The 19,772-nt window shown below is 49.9% G+C and overlaps 1 protein-coding gene across 12 annotated transcripts in view; it reads right to left on the bottom strand.

The window, feature by feature from the left end:
* HDAC5 (histone deacetylase 5) overlaps positions 1 to 19,772 on the bottom strand; it is a 1,448,645-nt gene that overhangs the window by 1,091,568 nt on the left and 337,305 nt on the right. The gene's annotated exons all lie outside the window — the stretch shown is intronic.

The following is a 19,772-nucleotide window of genomic DNA, read 5'->3' as shown; positions in this document are numbered from 1 at the left end:
AGTACTAATTTAGCTGTAACTGTCAGGATTGTTTCTTTTTCTTGCGGCTGCCGCCTTATGTAATGATTAGCAGATACATGTTTGTATACAAAATGAAAATAAAGTTAAAGAAAAAAAGGTTGCGTCACCCTAACCTTTGTAAATCTGTATGCCATGCTATTTGCATCCCCGTTTTTTATTACTGATTGCTTACAATGTGAACTATGATTTACCTTCCTGTTCTTTCATCCTTTGAATTCATGACACCCTACCTTAAATCCTACTCCACAATTACCATGCGAGTCTTAGATTTCCTTTGTAACTTTTATTCATTCGTTAAAGCTGCCTTCGGATCGGATTGACCACTCAATATTTGTTGCACAGTACAGACGCCCTTGTCCCCAGTTCCAAGGTATAAAACATGGATTCCAAAATAAACAGGCATTGAGAAAGCCAGCTAGTCTTACATATGGGGCCTATCAGCTTTGCCAATGGCTTTTCATAGGGCGTGACAACATTGTTGGTGTGGACAAAATTTTCTTTTTCAATGCTCTGCATCATTAAATCCAAGATGGGGGATGCCACTTGGATCAGAACATTAAAAAAATGAAAACTGTTTAGAATAGCAGAGCATAAGGAGGCTAAGCAACAGGGGTGGGGGAGAACCACGATGGAGTAGGAGGAGAAAAACACGGAGAGTAGGATGGAAGCAAGCAAGTAGCACACAAGGTTGACCACAGCACTGGGAGTGGGGTGAAGGGCACGAGGGAGAGAGCAAAACAGACAGTGAAGGAAGAATTACAGGAGAGGGGGAGACACTGAGCGGGGCGAGGGAGGGTATTTGAGGAGAGCACGCGAGGGAGACACCTGGAAAACACTTGCACCCTCACTGCATGCTTAATCAAAAAAAAAAAAAAGGTAGTTCCCTAAAAGTGAAGAGTGGGCGGGCACAAGTCAGCCAAATCAAGAGGAGGATGGATAAGAGGTTATGTCCCAGGGGAGGGACAAAAACAAGATGGATCACTATGATCAAGGAAAACCGTTAAATAAGAAGAAATGAAACATGAGTGACAATAAAGGCAACCAATGGTAAGCAATGGATTGGGAATAACTCACTGTAAATCTCTGTTAAAACTACAATAGATCTTTTTCAAACACACAGCTGCGATGTCTCGTAGGTCTGACCTTATAACCATGGAGTTCCTCCACACAATCACTTATCCAGAGAAATTGTGAGCACTCCTGAACGTGCTGAAGGCCAGTTGTAAGCAACATTTATGTTAAGTGAAAAGTACATCCAGAGGACAAATATTAACATGCTGAGTTGACGGTCACAGATTTACTTATGATGAGCTTTCCACTGTCTCTAGTGGCTTAAAAAGCACTGACTGGAACTATCTGAGTAAGCCAAAGAACTAAAAGCCTGGAACACTCCAGTACAGGGAGGATAAGTTAACACTCAGAACAAGGAAAAAATTATCTATGCCTCAGTTTAGCATAATGCTGCTTCGGAGTAGCTGTGGCGTTTATCATTTTAACAGAAATATATTGGGTACCTTCCAGTGAAATACTCAGGAAAGAGCATAATCTGCTCTATCACGAAGAGAGCTGTTGAGATGTCTTCCATCCCAAAGCAGAGTGGAACGCGTTGGAGAGAAGGTATTGGGAGTAACAGGATGTGCTTTCAAGCAAGCGATCAATCATCTACTGCTGTGACAAAAGAGGCTTCCACTTTCCAACCCTTCTACTTTAAGGACATTGGCCCTGAAGCTACTTGAACTGACCCTACCGCTGAAGACAAATAATCCGACTCATTAGAACACGCCAGAAATTGACTCAACCAGCATCCCCATTGACAGGCAGCGAGTGCAAAACCTAGCCCAGAATGGAGCAAAACTAGAACCTTAATTAAGCAGTGAAATACAGACTAGAGCCGATCAGGTTAGATGTAGAATTGCCCACTGAGAAAAGGACATGGAAAGTCAGCAGCAGATACATGGAGATGCTACTACAACAGTTTCTACTTAAGTCGAGACTTGTGAGGGGAACACCCTTATGTGTAGTTTTACTGTGAATATGAAGACTTCCCTGCAGAGCACTCCTCAAACTTCCTGTGTACTACAACAAGTACATTCCGCCTTCTGCCCCACCTGAGGAGGAACTAACCTTCGTCTACCCAGCATTTTAATGCTGTCACTCCTTTTCTGGAAGGTGTACTTTACAGTCTCACCCACAACCATGTTGCCTTTTACATCTGCTGCCAGTGCTGCACAAATATAAGCCTGCTTCAAAGCACAGCGGTGCAGCTGTAAGAGCAATATCCAACTGATATGATGTAACGAATGGACTATAGTTAATCTCCTACCCCCCCCCCCCCGATCTAAATCAAAATATAAGTAGTCCTAAATTTTAATGCATGAAGTGACTCACCCTAAAAATAAACAAGCATTGGAAATGCAATAGGTCTCGCAGCATTAGAGTTAGTGCATTTAGAATTGTTTATGGGTTTTTTGTTGTAAATCTTTTGCATTTTTATTTTTTGTAGCCAATGCTAAAGAATTACAAATCAAAAAAGCAATAAACATTTGTAAAAGCTTTAACTAAAAATCCTGTGAGACCTATTGCACTGTGTGAGGGTGAGGTGTTGAGGGTGAGTGAGGGTGGGGGTGAGTGAGGAGTTGAGTGTGAGTGAGGTGTTGAGGGTGAGTGAGGTGTTGAGGGTGAGTGAGAGTGAGAGTGAGTGAGGGTGAGGGTGAGGGAGGGTTATTGTGAGTTAGGGTGAGGGGTTGAGGGTGGGTGAGGGTGAGGGTGAGGTGTTGAGGGTGAGTGAGGATGAGTGAGGGTGAGTGAGGGGTTGAGGGTGAGTGAGGGTGAGTGAGGGTGACTGAGTGTGAGTGAGAGTGACTGAGTGTGAGTGAGTGTGAGTGAGGGTGAGTGAGTTATGAGACGCCTCACGCCTGTATCATAGTGAGGTGCAAAAGGAGACGCACGGTGCGAGAACCTTACAAATATGAAAAGCTTGCAGCATGCCAGATGCTAGGATGCGCGGGCGTGTGTGAGATACAGGTACACGCGCGAGAAGCCCTGATGTGGAGCGGGAAATGCACAATGATGAGCATAGTTCGATATACAGAACGAGGTGGCTGTGTGTGGGTGGTACTCAGAAGTGTGGTGTTTGCGATGAACACAGCACGAGAGCCCGAGGGAGATACTTGAAAACTGTGAGAAACATTTCCAAGCGAGTACACCGCACGAGGTCACAAAAGAGCAGTGCATGAGATGCTCACAACACAAGCACAACAAACTCAAGTATGTGGGAGACAAACACATGAAGCATTTTGTATGTAATGCGTGGGGCTCCTCACACACGGGAAGGTGGAGAAGGAATAGAAACACAGAAGTGTGAGGTGGGAAAAGATCGTTTAACATGGGAAACTGGTGTGAGGTGCCAACAAACGAGCCCTGTGTGTGATTTTACCACACAGGGTAACCCTGGTGTGAGAATACGAGCGTGTACAGTGCGTGTGAACCGCTCAGAGCGCGAGAGGCTCACACACACGGGTGTGAGATAGACGCCGAGTATGGGCGAGTCTGACGCTCTCGAGACGCCTGGTGTGTGCCTGTGATGCCCCTGTAAAGCGCTCTGACACCTTGGATAATATTCGCGCTATATAAAATCGCATTAAATAAAATAAATGAAAAAAATAACATGGAAGATGCTCACAGACGCAGGAATAGTGTGAGATACTCGGAAACATAAGCGTGTTGTGTGTGACTCTCAAAAACAAAGTGTGTGAGGTGAACACCGGTACCATGCCTGTACGAGATTCAGGGTGCGTGAGATATACTCAAACACGTGGCGCCCGGTGCGTGAAATGTGTAGAGCTGCGACAAGCATTGTGTAGAGCTGCGACAAGCATAGTGTGTGCGACGCTCACAGGCAGGAGAACCGAGCTGCCCAGCCCACCCCCTCCCCCAGGTAGAGACTGAGGCCGGAGTCGTACACAGAAGCCGAATGCACGTGCGACACAACTGCAAAGACCACGAACAGTACTAGGGTCTTATGGAGAAATAACCCCCTGGGGACTGTAACTGGTAGTCAGACCGTGGGAGTTGCACCGATTTTATGGTATACGCCAAAATAATGCAGTTTAATAGGGCATTCTCGAAATCATGTACTCCTCCTGCCTAGACGTGTAGCCATATGCGATAGTTCTTGTATTGAAGGTGCAAAATGCGTTGTACGAGGCAAATAGAAAAGAATAAAAACAATAAGGTTCGGAGGTGGTAATACACGTTTAATCTCATTTCCATACAACACAAGGGCTTCTGTATAAATATGCTCAGATTCAAAAAAACATTTGTGTACGCGAAATGAGTGTCATTTCTCCCACCGAAGCCTAACAAATACTGCAGGAATAAAATATATCAAGCGTGTACAAACAGAGGAATCCGGGGTGAGGCGTTCAGGCTGGCTACTTGCATATCTCGTTCGAAGCAACAAAAGACTTGCGCTTCGTGTTGCCGCCACCCGTGGTGACTGGAAAGCCATTTTAAGTGAGCGAGAAGGAAGGCGAAAGATAATGGCCGATGCACAGGCTTCAAAGCGTGAGGCGGCTTTCTCTGCAGTGCTGACTCAGGGGAGGGGGCGGAGCGGGGCAGAGCGGCATGTGGGTGTGAAGAAGCCGGGCCTTTGAAGTGAAGCTAAGCTTCACTTCAAAGGTGTCGGAGGAATGCGGGCGGCTGTGCACGCGCTTTTAAGCTCAATGCACATGCGCATTGAGCTTAAAAGTCACGGGCACTGCAAGGAATCGCCACGATTCCTTGCAAGTTAGATAAAGAGTCGATGAGCCCCTATAGTCTCGCTTGCTCGATGCGCATGCGCATCGACAGGCGAGACCTAAAAAACGAAACACTATTAATTTCACCTGTATGTGAAATCACTAGTGAATAATCACTAAATAATTACATAAACCTCTTTATTTCCCAAAGGACCCTACTACTCGTAGAACAAGCATTTACAATGCAATAGGTCTCGCAGCATTAAAGTTTGAGCTATTGGCATTGTATATTACAATGTGTTGCATTAATTTGTTATCAAACTCTGAATTGGCGTATAAAGATGATTTGCAAATTTGTCAAATGTTGCTGAATAGTAAGCAACGTTGTGAATAATATTGTTTGCTAGTCATCCTTGGGTACCAGAGTACTTCACTTGAGGCAGAGGTATTATCTTTAGACTACAGGTGCCGGTGCCGCTTGAGCTAGAAACAGGGCCAGCTTTAGCAGTGGCGCTGCCCGGTGCGACATACTTTTTGGACACCCCCGCGTCCCTCTTCCCCCACCTCCTCCTCCTCCTCCTCTGATTCCATCATTACCCCCGTGTAAAAAGTGGACCTCAGCTTCCCTTAGGCCCTCTCTCACATACATTTCATTTGCTTTATAGTGCTGGTAAAGGCTGGCTTTACGAATACGCTCAGATATCCACCCAAACACCGATCTGTTCTTTGCAGCAGATTAACCCTCTGCACAACTTTATGGTGAGTCAAACCTGCTACTAGACAAACCTCTGATCTCTCTTGTTAGATCTGGGGGTATCTAATTGGCAGAGGTAAGTACCTTAGACCAAGTAGGGACCCTTGCTTCTAGTCAGGGTGAAGGAATACACACAGTAGATAACCTCCGCTCTCCCTCTAGGTAGCATGGCGCGAGCAGGCAGGCTTATCCCCAAGGCTATGTGTATAATATTTGCACTGAACACAACAGTAATCCCCAATCCACCACAAACTGAGACCACACAGGTAAGTATATTTTATAAAAATATATAGCTTTATCTAGTTTCAGCAAGGTAAATAAGGTAGTTGCACAATAATCACTTTATCAATAAAATGTTGCTCTTAATCTTAATGGTTGCAGTACTTGTAAATAGGAAGTTTCTTATCTAAAACGATAGTCTCAAGTCTCTTGGGGGATCAGCACTCAAAATAAGCAATACTGACTTATTTTAGAAAAATGCGCTCCCAAAAACGAGCATTAAAAACACTGCCCACGTGTAGTCTTATCTGTGGGCTTCAAGCGCTGCAAATGCGCTTCCTCGCGAGGCCCAGGGACTCTTCTTTTCCCCCGGTACCGCCTCACTCTTGCTTATGCCACAGGCGCACCGCGCCAAGCAGATCTCGCTCGTCTCCGCCTCAGGCGCACCGCGCCAAGCAGATCTCGCTCGTCTCCGCCCCGGCCGGTCCCCTTTCCTCTCCCGCCCGCTCTCGACAATCCAACGAGCGGCGGGGGAGGTGGTGCTGCTCACCTTGTGGGGGACGGCAGGCCGGGGGTGCGGGATGCTCTAGATTCCCTCGGCGAGGTCAGGTCAGTCTTCCCCAGTCCCGGCGGTGATCCCGGCAATTCCTTGGCTCTCGTAGCAGCTCTGCGAAACCAGCCAATCCCGTCGCGGCGCTTCTGCCGAGCCCTCCGTGACGTCACCGCAGCTCTGGGGGAATCGGCCAATCTGGTCGCGGCACTTCTGCCGAGCCCTCCGCGACGTAACCGCAGCTTTGGGGGAATCGGCCAATCCGGTCGCGGCACTTCTCTACCAGCCTCCGGCCACAGCCAATCACGGCACGGCCCCTTCGTGGATACAAGCAGACCCACGAGGTCAATTTCAGGGCCCCGGGCCCGCGGCGGTGATGATGCGGGCAAGCGGAATTAACCCGCGCTGCGCTGGGGGAGCTTCAGAACTCCTCGGCCCCACGAGCACGTGTCGATGAACACGCCGATCTCGGGGCAAAGCAGGCAGCAGTCAGCGCGGCACTCTCAATCAGAGCAGAGAGCAGCCAGCGCGCTATCCGGGGCACAACAGCCAGGCTTAGTCGAGCAGTCCCCGATGTTCACTGCACACAGCAGTTTCACGATCTCCTCGGCCCACAGCAGTTTTAGGGGGACACAGCAGTATTGTAGTCCTTAGCAACCTTTATGTTCCTGGGTTGCAAAACAGGAGGCCAGCTCTTCTCAGGCCCTTGGAGATTCAAGTTGCAGACACAGCACACAGCAAAGTCTTGGCAGTTTCAAGCAGGCAGGGTCACAGCACACAGCAAAGTCCCTTTCTTCTCCTCTCCTTCAGTTGGATAGCAGGATAGGTCAGCCCTTAAAGCACACAGCAAGGCAATCTTCCATCAGCTCCTTCAGCAGTCCTTCTTCTGGCAGAGGTTCCTCTTGATTGTAGAATCTAATCTTCTGTAGTCAGGGGTCCTTCTCTTATACCCCTAAAAGTCTTTGAAGTCCTTTGAAGTCTTTGTGCAAGTGGGCCCTGAGCCCGGTCTAAACCAGTTCTGGGGGTTGCTGGAGCACTGAGGTGTTTCTGGTTTCCTTCTTCCTGTCAGCATCAGGGTCAGAGGTGACAGTTGGCCAGCAGGAGGGGGAGCCAGCATGGTGGCCAGGCAGGCACAGCCCTTCACTATCAGGCGCTATCTCCTCCCGCTTCCCTGGCAGCAGATGCTGCCTTTCATCCACGGGCTGACTCCGACCCCCCTCCGGGGGCTCTGCAGCCCCTGTCCCACTCAGACCAGACAGGCAATCCACAAACAGGCCCAGGCACACAGAAAGGTTTAGACAAGAGAACAGCCACTTTCCAAAAGTACTATTCTCAAACACAGAATTTAAAAACAACCTTCACTAAAAGATGTGTTATTAAAGTCTGAGTTCAGGGATATCATTCACTTATATCCCATCTTGTTCCTATGAGAAGATAGGCTGGTATCCATTGGGACCAGCCTCCCCCATGTTATTCTATGGAGCAAGATAGCCTTACAGCAGTGAGCGCACAAAATGGCTGCTGCCCACTACCAGAGCATGTGACCTGTACTAGTACATGCTCTACCTGACCCCTACACTGCACCCTGCCCAGGGGGGTGCCCTGAGCCTTCCATAGGGGTGACTGATGTGCATAGACAGGGAAGGGTTAGGCCAAGCCAGTGGAGACACTGGCCAGGCGGACATGGCAGTCACTGACTGCACACAGGCCCTGCGCTGGCAGGCCTGAGTCACCATTTTAGGACTACTCATGTGGGTGGCGCAATCTGCGCTGCAGGCCCACTAGTAGCATCTGTCATCACCAGCCCTGGCACACACAGTGCACTTTACTAGGGACTTCATGGTGATACAAATATGCCAATCAGGTATACCCAATCAATACGACAATTTACAGAGGGAGCACTTACACTCTGGCACTGATCAGCAGTGGCAGAGTGTCCAAAACATCTAAACCAGCAAAAACGAAATAAAGCACAGCATCAAAAAATACACGAGTCAGAGGCAAAAAGATGGAGGAAAAACCACGCCAAAGGTGTCAGGTCTAACACGTATCCCCTCCAGCTGAAAGTGGGGAGAACTACCCAACCTCTTGGGAGTCCTCATCACTAAGGCGGAAGAATCTGGACAGACCATCAGCATTGGCGTGTTCTGTACCAGGGCGGTGCTCCACCGTAAAGTCCATCCCCTGTAGGGAAATGGACCACCTCAACAGTTTTGGATTCTCACCCATCATCTGCATTAACCATCTGAGGGGCCTGTGGTCGGTCTGAACACGGAAGTGAGTCCCAAACAGTTAGGGCCTCAGCTTCTTCAGAGCCCAGACCACAGCGAAAGCTTCTCTTACAATGGCACTCCATTTCTGTTCCCTGGGGAGTAGCCTCCTACTAATGAAAGCCACTGGTTGGTCTCCGCCCTCATCATTGATTTGTGAGAGTACTGCTCCCACACCTTGCTCTGAAGCGTCAGTTTGCACAATGAACTCACTGGAAAAGTCAGGCGCCTTAAGCACCGGTGCTGTGCACATGGCAGCTTTCAGGGTGTCAAAAGCAGTTTGACAGGCCTCAGTCCAATTCACTTTCCTGGGCTGATTTCTAGATGTCAGCTCTGTCAAAGGGGCCACAATGGTGCCATAACCTTTGACAAACCGTCTGTAATACCCGGTGAAACCTAAAAAGGCTCTCACCTCAGTCTGAGTCTTGGGGGGGTTCCCAAGCCAGAATGGTATCAATCTTTGCCTGTAGGGGCGCCACCTGGCCGCTCCCCACCTGGTGTCCCAAGTACACCACAGATCCCTGCCCTATCTGGCATTTACTGGCCTTGATAGTGAGGCCTGCCTTCTGCAGAGCCTTCAACACTTCAGTGAGGTGAAGTCAAATCAAAAGTGCTCAGGTACTGGGCAGCTCCCAACCGATCCACCAGCTCATCAGCTCTGGGGATGGGGTGCGCGTCGTCCGTCTTGGTGACCGCATTGAGCCCACGGTAGTCCACGCAGAACCGGAGTTCTGGAGGGCCACCTGGGGTAGCAGCTTTCTTAGGCACTAAGACCACTGGGCTAGCCCAGGGGCTGCTGGAGGGCTCAATAACCCCTAGTGCCAACATCTTGGAAACCTCTTCCTTGATGCTAGCTCTGACCTTGTCAGCCACCCTGTAAAACTTCTGTTTCACAGGTAGACTGTCTCCAGTGTCCACATCGTGGACGCACCATTTGGTGACACCTGGGGTCAGGGAGAACAGGGGGGCGAACTGACCCAAGACTTGGCGACAGTCCTTCTGCTGCTCTGGGGTCATGGTGGGGGAGAGGACCACACCATCCACTGACCCATCTTGCTCCTTGACTGCCAGGAGGTCAGGGAGAGGATCACTATCCTCCTCCCCTCCAGCATCTGTAGCCATGAGCATAGTCACTTCTGACCTCTCAAAGTGGGGTTTGAGGCGGTTCACATGTAGCACTCTCAGGGGCTGCCTGGGAGTCTTCAGGTTAACCAAGTAGGTAACCTCGCTCTTGCGCTCCACCACCTCATATGGCCCAGACCACTTGTCATGGAGCGCACAAGGCTCCACTGGCACCATCACCCACACTTTCTGACCAGGGTGGAACTCAACCAGAGAAGTGTTCTGGTCATACCATCTCTTCATTTCCTCCTGGCTAGCCTCCAGGTTCTCTTGAGCGAGCTTCCTCAAGCGCTTGGTCTGGTTGCGAATGGCCAGCACATAGCTGAACACATCCTGAGGGGTTTTCCCACGGGATTTCTCCCACCCCTCCTTCACCAGAGTGAGAGGCCCTCTGACAGGGTGGCCATACAGCAACTCAAAGGGACTGAACCCTAAGGATTTCTGAGGCATCTCCCTGTAGGCAAGCAACAGGCATGGTAACAAGACGTCCCATTTCCGCCTCATGGGCTCTTCCAGGCCCATAATCATGCCCTTCAATGTGCGGTTGAATCTTTCAACCAACCTATTTCCTTGAGGGTGGTAAGGAGTGGTGAATTTGTATGTCACCCCACACTCATCCCACAGGGACTTCATATACCTAGAAATGAAGTTTGTCCCCCTGTCTGAGACCACCTCTCTGGGGAACCCCACACGGGAAAAGATTCCCATCAGGGCACGGCCCACCACTGGGGCTGTGACTGTCCTGAGCGGGATGGCTTCCGGGTATCGAGTGGCATGGTTCACCAAGACCAGGATACATTTGTTGCCTAAGGCTGTCTTGGGGTCCAGGGGCCCCACGATGTCAAGGCCCACCCGCTCAAAAGGGGTGCTCACCACAGGAAAGGGTTGGAGGGGTGCCACGCACTTCCCTCCGCTCTTGCCACTGGCCTGACAAGTTTGGCAAGATTTACAAAAGGCAGAGACGTGCTTCTTCATCTGGGGCCAGTAGAAATGGGTGACAAGCCGGTGATAGGTCTCGTCTTGCCCCAGATGTCCTGCGAGAGGCAAGTCATGAGCCAGACCCAGTAGGAAGTTCCTGAAGCGCTCGGGTACTACCAGCACACGGGCTGCACCGGGCTCAGCGAACTTAGGCTCACTATAAAGTAAGTCATCCTCCCAGTAAATAAAATGCTCCCTGGACCCCAGGCCTGCTGCCTGGTCTGCAGCCTGCTGCCGCACATCAATGAGAGAAGGGCACTCCTTCTGAGCCTGGCAGAATTCCTCCCTGGAGGGACCACCCTCTTGCTGCCACTGGGACAGCTCAGGCAATTCCCCCCAGTTCGGCCACCTGCTCCCCTGTAGGTTCCAGGGCATCCCCCTCAGGGTCTGCTTCCTCCTGGACCGTGGGAACGGTGGGGGCTGGTTTCCCGCGCCCTCTACCCCTTCCTCTCTTGGCAGGTTCCTGGGCCATTGTTCCAGGCTCCAGCTCTGCTAATCCGCCCTCTCTGGCTGTCATTGCACGGGTGGACACACAGATCCACGCAGGCAAACCCAACATTTCCAAGTGAGTCCTGTGCTCCACCTCTTTCCATGGAGAGCTCTCCAGGTCATTACCTAATAGACAATCTACAGGCAAGGCATCACTTACAACAACCGCCAAAGTACCGGAGACTCCTCCCCATTCAAATGGAACATTTGCCAACTTGCAGTAGCGCACTGAACTGTCAGATGCCACCACAGGCCGGAGTACCTTGGGAACAATTTGCTCTTCAGACACCCACTGACACCGGACAGATGTCACGCTGGCCCCTGTGTCTCTCAGAGCCTCTATTTCCTGTCCATTGATGGTCACCTTCTGCCCGTATTTCTTAGTGTTTTGGGGCAGCAAGGTTTCCTGGGCCATCTCTTGGTCTCCTAAAGAGACAAGGGTCATCACTGCTAACCCTTCCTCCCCACTGGAAATCAAATCCCCTCCCAAAACTATACTGGCTAACGCCAGAGCGGGAGCACCAGTGGGTGCTGAGTTCTTCTTTGGACATTTGGGGGCAATGTGCCCCACCTCCCTACATGGATAGCAAGTAGGCGGGGGCCTTTTGTTCTGCGTGCGCTTATGGGGCCAGGACTTCTTAGGCTTGGGGGGTTGAGACACCTTCTCCTGGGAACTATTTTGGGGCCCTTTAGAAGACTCCTTTGATTACCCGTGTCCCCCCCACTCTTCTGCTGGGGACCCTGTCCACCTTTGGCTGGGGTACTTACCACCCCCTTGTGGACCCTGGTGCTAGACCAGCGGTCCACCTCTTTGGCAAGCTCACTGGGATCAGTTAACTTGCTATCTAAAAGATGCTGGCGCAGCTCTGGAACACAAAAACTACTTAAGTGATCCCAACTAATCAAGTGACACAACCCCACATAATCAGTAACTTTGCTGCCCTTTATCCAACCTTCCAGTGCACGCGTGTACATACTCACACACTCCACCCAAGTACTTGAATCAAGCTTCTTGAAGTTCCTAAACTTCTGGCGGTACTGTTCTGAAGTGAGCCCATACCTGAGGCACAAAGCCTCCTTCATAGCGGGGTAGGATAAAGTACCTGCTGCTTCTAAGGGTGCCAAAACATCCCTCCCAGAGGCCTCAAAATGCTTCCACAATCCTGCCCCCCAACTCTTCTCAGGCACTTCATTCATCTTTAAGGCATGTTCATACGATCTAAACCACGCATAAATATCCTCACCCCTCTGATAATTCTGTACCAGATCCTTTGGTATGTATACCTTACCCGCCTGTACTGGTTGTGCGCTGCCACCATTAGAACTGGACTCCTCCTTTTTGGCTGTAATGTCCAGCTCCCTCATGCTCAACTCATGAGCCAATTGGAGTTTCTTCTCCTCCAAAGCGAGAGTATTTCTTCTCTCCTGCGCCTCTTTCTCAGTTTCAAGGCGCAGTCTCCTCTCATCTGCTTGTGCTTTGAGCTTAAAAAGCTCAATCTCATAGGCCCTAGCTCTCTGATTCTCCTCCACCTCCTCTGGAGAAATAATCCTACTGGAGTGGTTGCTGCCAGTCCTAGACACTGCCTTCCTCACTGGCAACTCACTGGACAAAAAAGCATTCTCCTGTGTGCCTTCCTCTCCAGTAGCAGCTTCTGGATCACCATGTTTGGCCTCCCACCAGGCCCTCAGAGATTTCTGTAGCTCTTCCTTGTTTGCGCTGCCCTTTGCTGGGCATCCAAGCTGTTTGCAGAATTTTCTCAGTTGCTCCTTGTTATAGATGAACAACTCCTGGATTTCAAATTCCACTTCCACTTCTACACTCACGCTTGGCGCTTTCTGAGACATGATGCTTCCTAACCTTTTCAACTAAAAGGTTTCACCAAAAAGAAAAAATCTTGCGCAACTGTGCTACTAAACTAGACTAGTGATGTACAAGAAATCACTGTAGGTCAAGTGCAATTATTAGTTCAAAATCCGCACCGCTGTCCAAAAATGTTAGATCTGGGGGTCACTAATTGGCAGAGGTAAGTACCTTAGACCAAGTAGGGACCCTTGCTTCTAGTCAGGGTGAAGGAATACACACAGTAGATAACCTCCGCTCTCCCTCTAGGTAGCATGGCGCGAGCAGGCAGGCTTATCCCCAAGGCTATGTGTATAATATTTGCACTGAACACAACAGTAATCCCCAATCCACCACAAACTGAGACCACACAGGTATATTTTATAAAAATATATAGCTTTATCTAGTTTCAGCAAGGTAAATAAGGTAGTTGCACAATAATCACTTTATCAATAAAATGTTGCTCTTAATCTTAATGGTTGCAGTACTTGTAAATAGGAAGTTTCTTATCTAAAACGATAGTCTCAAGTCTCTTGGGGGATCAGCACTCAAAATAAGCAATACTGACTTATTTTAGAAAAATGCGCTCCCAAAAACGAGCATTAAAAACACTGCCCACGTGTAGTCTTATCTGTGGGCTTCAAGCGCTGCAAATGCGCTTCCTCGCGAGGCCCAGGGACTCTTCTTTTCCCCCGGTACCGCCTCACTCTTGCTTATGCCTCAGGCGCACCGCGCCAAGCAGATCTCGCTTGTCTCCGCCCCGGCCGGTCCCCTTTCCTCTCCCACCCGCTCTCGACAATCCAACGAGCGGCGGGGGAGGTGGTGCTGCTCACCTTGTGGGGGACGGCAGGCCGGGGGTGCGGGATGCTCTAGATTCCCTCGGCGAGGTCAGGTCAGTCTTCCCCGGTCCCGGCGGTGATCCCGGCAATTCCTTGGCTCTCTCTTAGCAGCTTCTGCGAAGCCAGCCAATCCCGTCGCGGCGCTTCTGCCGAGCCCTCCGTGACGTCACCGCAGCTCTGGGGGAATCGGCCAATCCGGTCGCGGCACTTCTGCCGAGCCCTCCGCGACGTCACCGCAGCTTTGGGGGAATCGGCCAATCCGGTCGCGGCACTTCTCTACCAGCCTCCGGCCACAGCCAATCACGGCACGGCCCCTTTGTGGATGCAAGCAGACCCTCGAGGTCAATTTCAGGGCTCCGGCCCCCGCGGCGGTGATGATGCAGGCAAGCGGAATTAACCCGCGCTGCGCTGGGGGAGCTTCAGAACTCCTCGGCCCCCACGAGCACGTGTCCATGAACACGCCGATCTCGGGGCAAAGCAGGCAGCAGTCAGCGCGGCACTCTCAATCAGAGCAGAGAGCAGCCAGCGCGCTATCCGGGGCACAACAGCCAGGCTTAGTCGAGCAGTCCCCGATGTTCACTGCACACAGCAGTTTCACGATCTCCTCGGCCCACAGCAGTTTTAGGGGGACACAGCAGTATTGTAGTCCTTAGCAACCTTTATGTTCCTGGGTTGCAAAACAGGAGGCCAGCTCTTCTCAGGCCCTTGGAGATTCAAGTTGCAGACACAGCACACAGCAAAGTCTTGGCAGTTTCAAGCAGGCAGGGTCACAGCACACAGCAAAGTCCCTTTCTTCTCCTCTCCTTCAGTTGGATAGCAGGCTAGGTCAGCCCTTAAAGCACACAGCAAGGCACTCTTCCATCAGCTCCTTCAGCAGTCCTTCTTCTGGCAGAGGTTCCTCTTGATTGTAAAATCTAATCTTCTGTAGTCAGGGGTTCTTCTCTTATACCCCTAAAAGTCTTTGAAGTCCTTTGAAGTCTTTGTGCAAGTGGGCCCTGAGCCCGGTCTAAACCAGTTCTGGGGGTTGCTGGAGCACTGGGGTGTTTCTGGTTTCCTTCTTCCTGTCAGCATCAGGGTCAGAGGTGACAGTTGGCCAGCAGGAGGGGGAGCCAGCATGGTGGCCAGGCAGGCACAGCCCTTCACTATCAGGCGCTATCCTCCCGCTTCCCTGGCAGCAGATGCTGCCTTTCATCCACGGGCGGACTCCGACCCCCCTCCGGGGGCTCTGCAGCCCCTGTCCCACTCAGACCAGACAGGCAATCCACAAACAGGCCCAGGCACACAGAAAGGTTTAGACAAGAGAACAGCCACTTTCCAAAAGTACTATTCTCAAACAAAGAATTTAAAAACAACCTTCACTAAAAGATGTGTTATTAAAGTCTGAGTTCAGGGATATCATTCACTTATGTCCCATCTTGTTCCTATGAGAAGATAGGCTGGTATCCATTGGGACCAGCCTCCCCCATGTTATTCTATGGAGCAAGATAGCCTTACAGCAGTGAGCGCACAAAATGGCTGCTGTCCACTACCAGAGCATGTGACCTGCACTAGTACATGCTCTACCTGACCCCTACACTGCACCCTGCCCAGGGGGGTGCCCTGAGCCTTCCATAGGGGTGACTGATGTGCACAGACAGGGAAGGGTTAGGCCCAGCCAGTGGAGACACTGGCCAGGCGGACATGGCAGTCACTGACTGCACACAGACCCTGCGCTGGCAGGCCTGAGTCACCATTTTAGGACTACTCATGTGGGTGGCGCAATCTGCGCTGCAGGCCCACTAGTAGCATCTGTCATCACCAGCCCTGGCACACACAGTGCACTTTACTAGGGACTTCATGGTGATACAAATATGCCAATCAGGTATACCCAATCAATACGACAATTTACAGAGGGAGCACTTACACTCTGGCACTGATCAGCAGTGGCAGAGTGTCCAAAACATCTAAACCAGCAAAAACGAAATCCAGCACAGCATCAAAAAATACATGAGTCAGAGGCAAAAAGATGGGGGGAAAACCACGCCAAAGGTGTCAGGTCTAACATCTCTCTATCAGGAACATTAATCACAAGTTATCATGACATTTTTATTGCTGCCTGAAACCTGGATTTACAAGGAACTCTGCAGCAGGTGCTTTTAAATTGCATGTTACTGTTTTAGTAAAGTTAGAGCTTCTTTGTAATGAAAAAAATAAAAGAAATCCGCAGAGTTTCATGGAAACAATTTAAAAAATAGAAAGTCAAAATGAATGAAGACCCCTAGAAAACTCCCACATGTTTAATCTCAGAGCACTTACGCTGGAAAAAAAAACCACATGCATCCAATGCCAACAATATGAGTATGAAATTCAGAAAACCGTTCTCAAGCAGTTAAGGTACTACAAAAACACTTAACATCAGTAGAACATATAAAGATCTAAATACTGAAAAACAGGTTGCCGTGAAATTCATATTCAGCCCTACACAGGCAGCCATGCTTCAGCTACTCGGTACTGATCCGCAGAGGGCCTTGAGCAACATACTGGGTAGTATAAGGATTCTCTCTAGAAATGTCCTAGAGGAGGACAAGAAACGTCCGAATACTGACACACGCTGACACTAATACAGAAATGCCCAGGGGTATGTATGGTTAGCAGATCAATACCATTATCAATGTGAATCAAGTTCAGGCTCTGGCAGTTCTAATTACTAAAACTACTGCAGTTTGTATGCATGAATGAAGTAGATAATATATGCAGATATCAGAACCTCAAACAGATTTCTTAAATAAATAAAAAAGGAAGGAGAGACCCTAGTGATCTTCTTGGCTCGTGATGAAGGCTATTAGACATGTATGGGCAGAAACAATCCGCCTTAACATGGCATTGTGGAACAATAGACGCAGGTGCACTAAAAAACTACAAGTGACCGCTTTTGTTGACATAAGAACCCAGGATAACAATGTACTGGGAATAGGGATATTTATCAGGTGTAATTAAAAAAACTGTGTGGAGGTTGAGACAGTCAACAAAAAAACTGAACTGTCGGGGTAAACCTGGGATGTGTGGTGACCCTACTTTCAACAAATGTAATTGCTAAAACTATCCAACTCAGTACAACCACATTCTGAAGTATTTTATGTTTTTATTATTATTATTATACTAAGCTACATGCTCAGCCGCACAATTAACAATATACACTCTACTGGTTAAAAAAACAACTAATGTAACTGAGTGAAAGGCATTATAATAAACATAAATAGGCAGTTACAAAAAGTAACTTGTAGCAACTAAACGTTCTTAATAGTAGTTATTTGGGTAAACAATTCCATACGTGATCAACTGCACCCATGAGACACTTCACTTCACAAGCCACCGGCAACGGATTCACAGGCATTTCAACTGTACTTGGAAAAGTGACAGATGACGACTGAAAAGGGATTAGTTGCAGTCTCCTTCTACTATTGACAATTGGATTAGTTGCAGTCTCCTTCTACTATTGACAATTTGCATGTGTGCGTTGTGTCAGTTGTTGCACAGGAAACACACACACATAGAGAAGGTAAGTGAAATCGTTGTATTTGGAAGAAACGTAGGCAATAAAAAAACAGTCCGAGTGTGCAAAGCAGGCACATTTAGGCACGCCCACGGCGAAAGCCGGATATGTCGGGACATAAAACACTGAACGTTTTCCCTTACCGTCAAAGGCAGCTGCCTCCTCTAAGGGAAAGTCCAGGGGAACTTTCAGCTCAGCCTTCCTCATTAGTTTGTTGTCCTGTTGCTCAGCAGTGAAATGGTCAGCAGAAGACGACCCTGCACCGGCATCTCCGCGATTCATCGCGCTCTGCGAGCAGCTTTCCCACGGCAGAAAAACAGCCTTAAAGCTGCTCTCCCGAAGCCGCCCGCTGAGCTGTCCCACCACCACATGGAGCAGCGACAGTTGCAACATGTGAGCGAAACCGAAACCTTCCGTGTGGTGGGACTTCCGTCTTCGGAAGCCCGCGCACGCGCCCACGGAGAAAAGCAGTGCTGGTGACGCGGGGCTCCCATGCCCGAGGGAGAGCCCCGCGGTGGCGGCTGAAGTCCGGAGTGGCGGTAAGTGGGCCTTACTTGTGGGGGGGAGGGAGATTGCGCTTGTGTGTGTGTGTGTGTGTGTGTGTGTGTGTGCTTGTGTGTACGCGCTCGTGTGTGCGGCGGGGGGGTCTCTGTATGTGTGCGTGTGTGTAGGTGCGCTCGTGTGTGTCTCTGTGTGTGTGCGGCGGGGGGTGGGCGGGGGTCTCTGTATGTGTGTGTGCGTGCGTGTCTGTAGGTGTGTTCGTGTGTGTCTCTGTATGTGTGTGTGCGTGCGTGTCTGTAGGTCTGCTTGTGTGTGTGTCTCTGTTTTTGCGCATGCGTAAGCAAGGGGAGGTGTGGCTGTGTGGTACAGCTTTCCAGGAGTGGAGACAGGAGCTGGCCACAGCGAGCGCGTTCACGTGCGCGTGGCCCGCTCAATTCCGAGCGCGCGGCCAGCTCCTGTCTCCTCTCCTGGAACGAAGACTCGCTGACAATAGGGTGTCTGGCGAGACCGTGCTTCGCGCGGCTAACGCCTACGAGACCTAAAAAAATGCCTTTCAAACACTTCATTAGGGAAAGTAATCACTATACATTACAGTAAAACGAGAAGACAACTGCACTAAGGCCTCCTGGCTTCAATGCCAAGAGTTTGGCTATACTCCTCTGGCCCCTTTGCAAGCACTGCAAAGCATGAATGCAGTTATGCTCTTGTAGCTTGTATACAGGTGCCTCATGGAGAAGTTCCTCCGTACCTGGTGGTACTCCTCTCCATCTGCTTTGGCAGCTATATTTTGTCTATGCTTCCATTCTACCCTGCGGTATTGTGCATGAACTGAGATGTGCGCCAGCAGCATCTTAAACTATGCACCAGTGCATTCCAGCTTTTCATGACACAGACTGACGCACAAGTTACTTACCTTCGGTACCGATATATCTGAAAGAAACAGTAGTTAGTATTAGATTCCTTACCTTAGAATATCCCCAGGCGTCAGACTGGATCTAGAAACGTTTGCGTAGCAGTACCCTTGCGCGTCGGTAGGCATCGTCTGCGGCTCCGCATCCGTCGTCGGCGTCGGGATGACGTCGCCGGAGTACATAGACGCCGCCCTCGGCACACAGCTTTTCCGCGCCAGAAAACGCAGAGCCATGATAAAAACCAACACTGGTGCCATAAAAACTAGGGCCCTGAAAGGGATCACCTTAACCCTAGATATCGGTTCGCAGAACGGGGAGGATGGGTGGGGCGGTAAGGAATCTAGTACTAACTACTGTTTCTTACAGATATATCGTTACCGAAGGTAAGTAACTTGTGCATCTGAAAGTAACAGGTTAGTATTAGATTCCTTACCTTAGAATAGATACCCCAGCACGCCATGGTCAGCCCTCTGCTGAAGAAGCCTTCTACTGATCCGGAGGTGCTGGCCAACTATCGTCCTATCTCCCTGCTGCCTGCTTTCTCAAAAATTTTAGAGAAACACATTCACGGTGTACTTACTACATTTACGGAGAATAACAACCTACTCCACTTCTCCCAGTCAGGTTTTAGGGCCGGGCATTCCACCGAGTCCGCCCTCCTGGGAGTCACCGAGAAGATCAGGGGGCTCCTGGACGAGGGGCAAACGGTTGCACTTGTCCTGCTTGATCTAAGTGCAGCCTTCGACACCATCTCCCACGACAGACTGCTCGCCAGGCTGAGTGAGGATGGTGTCGGAGGGGCAGCACTGGACTGGATTAAATCTTATCTGTGCAACCGGACGTTTCAGATCTCGTCTTCGCAGGCTCAGTCAGACACCTTTGCTTCACCCCATGGCGTGCCCCAAGGCTCAATATTGAGTCCGCTATTTTTTAATTTGTATCTCCGCCCTCTCGCCGATCTAGCAGAGCGAGTTGGTCTAGAACTTATGACCTATGCGGATGATTCG

This window comes from Lissotriton helveticus, chromosome 5_1, assembly GCF_964261635.1.
Source record: "Lissotriton helveticus chromosome 5_1, aLisHel1.1, whole genome shotgun sequence".
Classification (NCBI taxonomy): Eukaryota; Metazoa; Chordata; class Amphibia; order Caudata; family Salamandridae; genus Lissotriton; species Lissotriton helveticus.
This window is presented reverse-complemented; position numbering and strand designations above follow the sequence as displayed.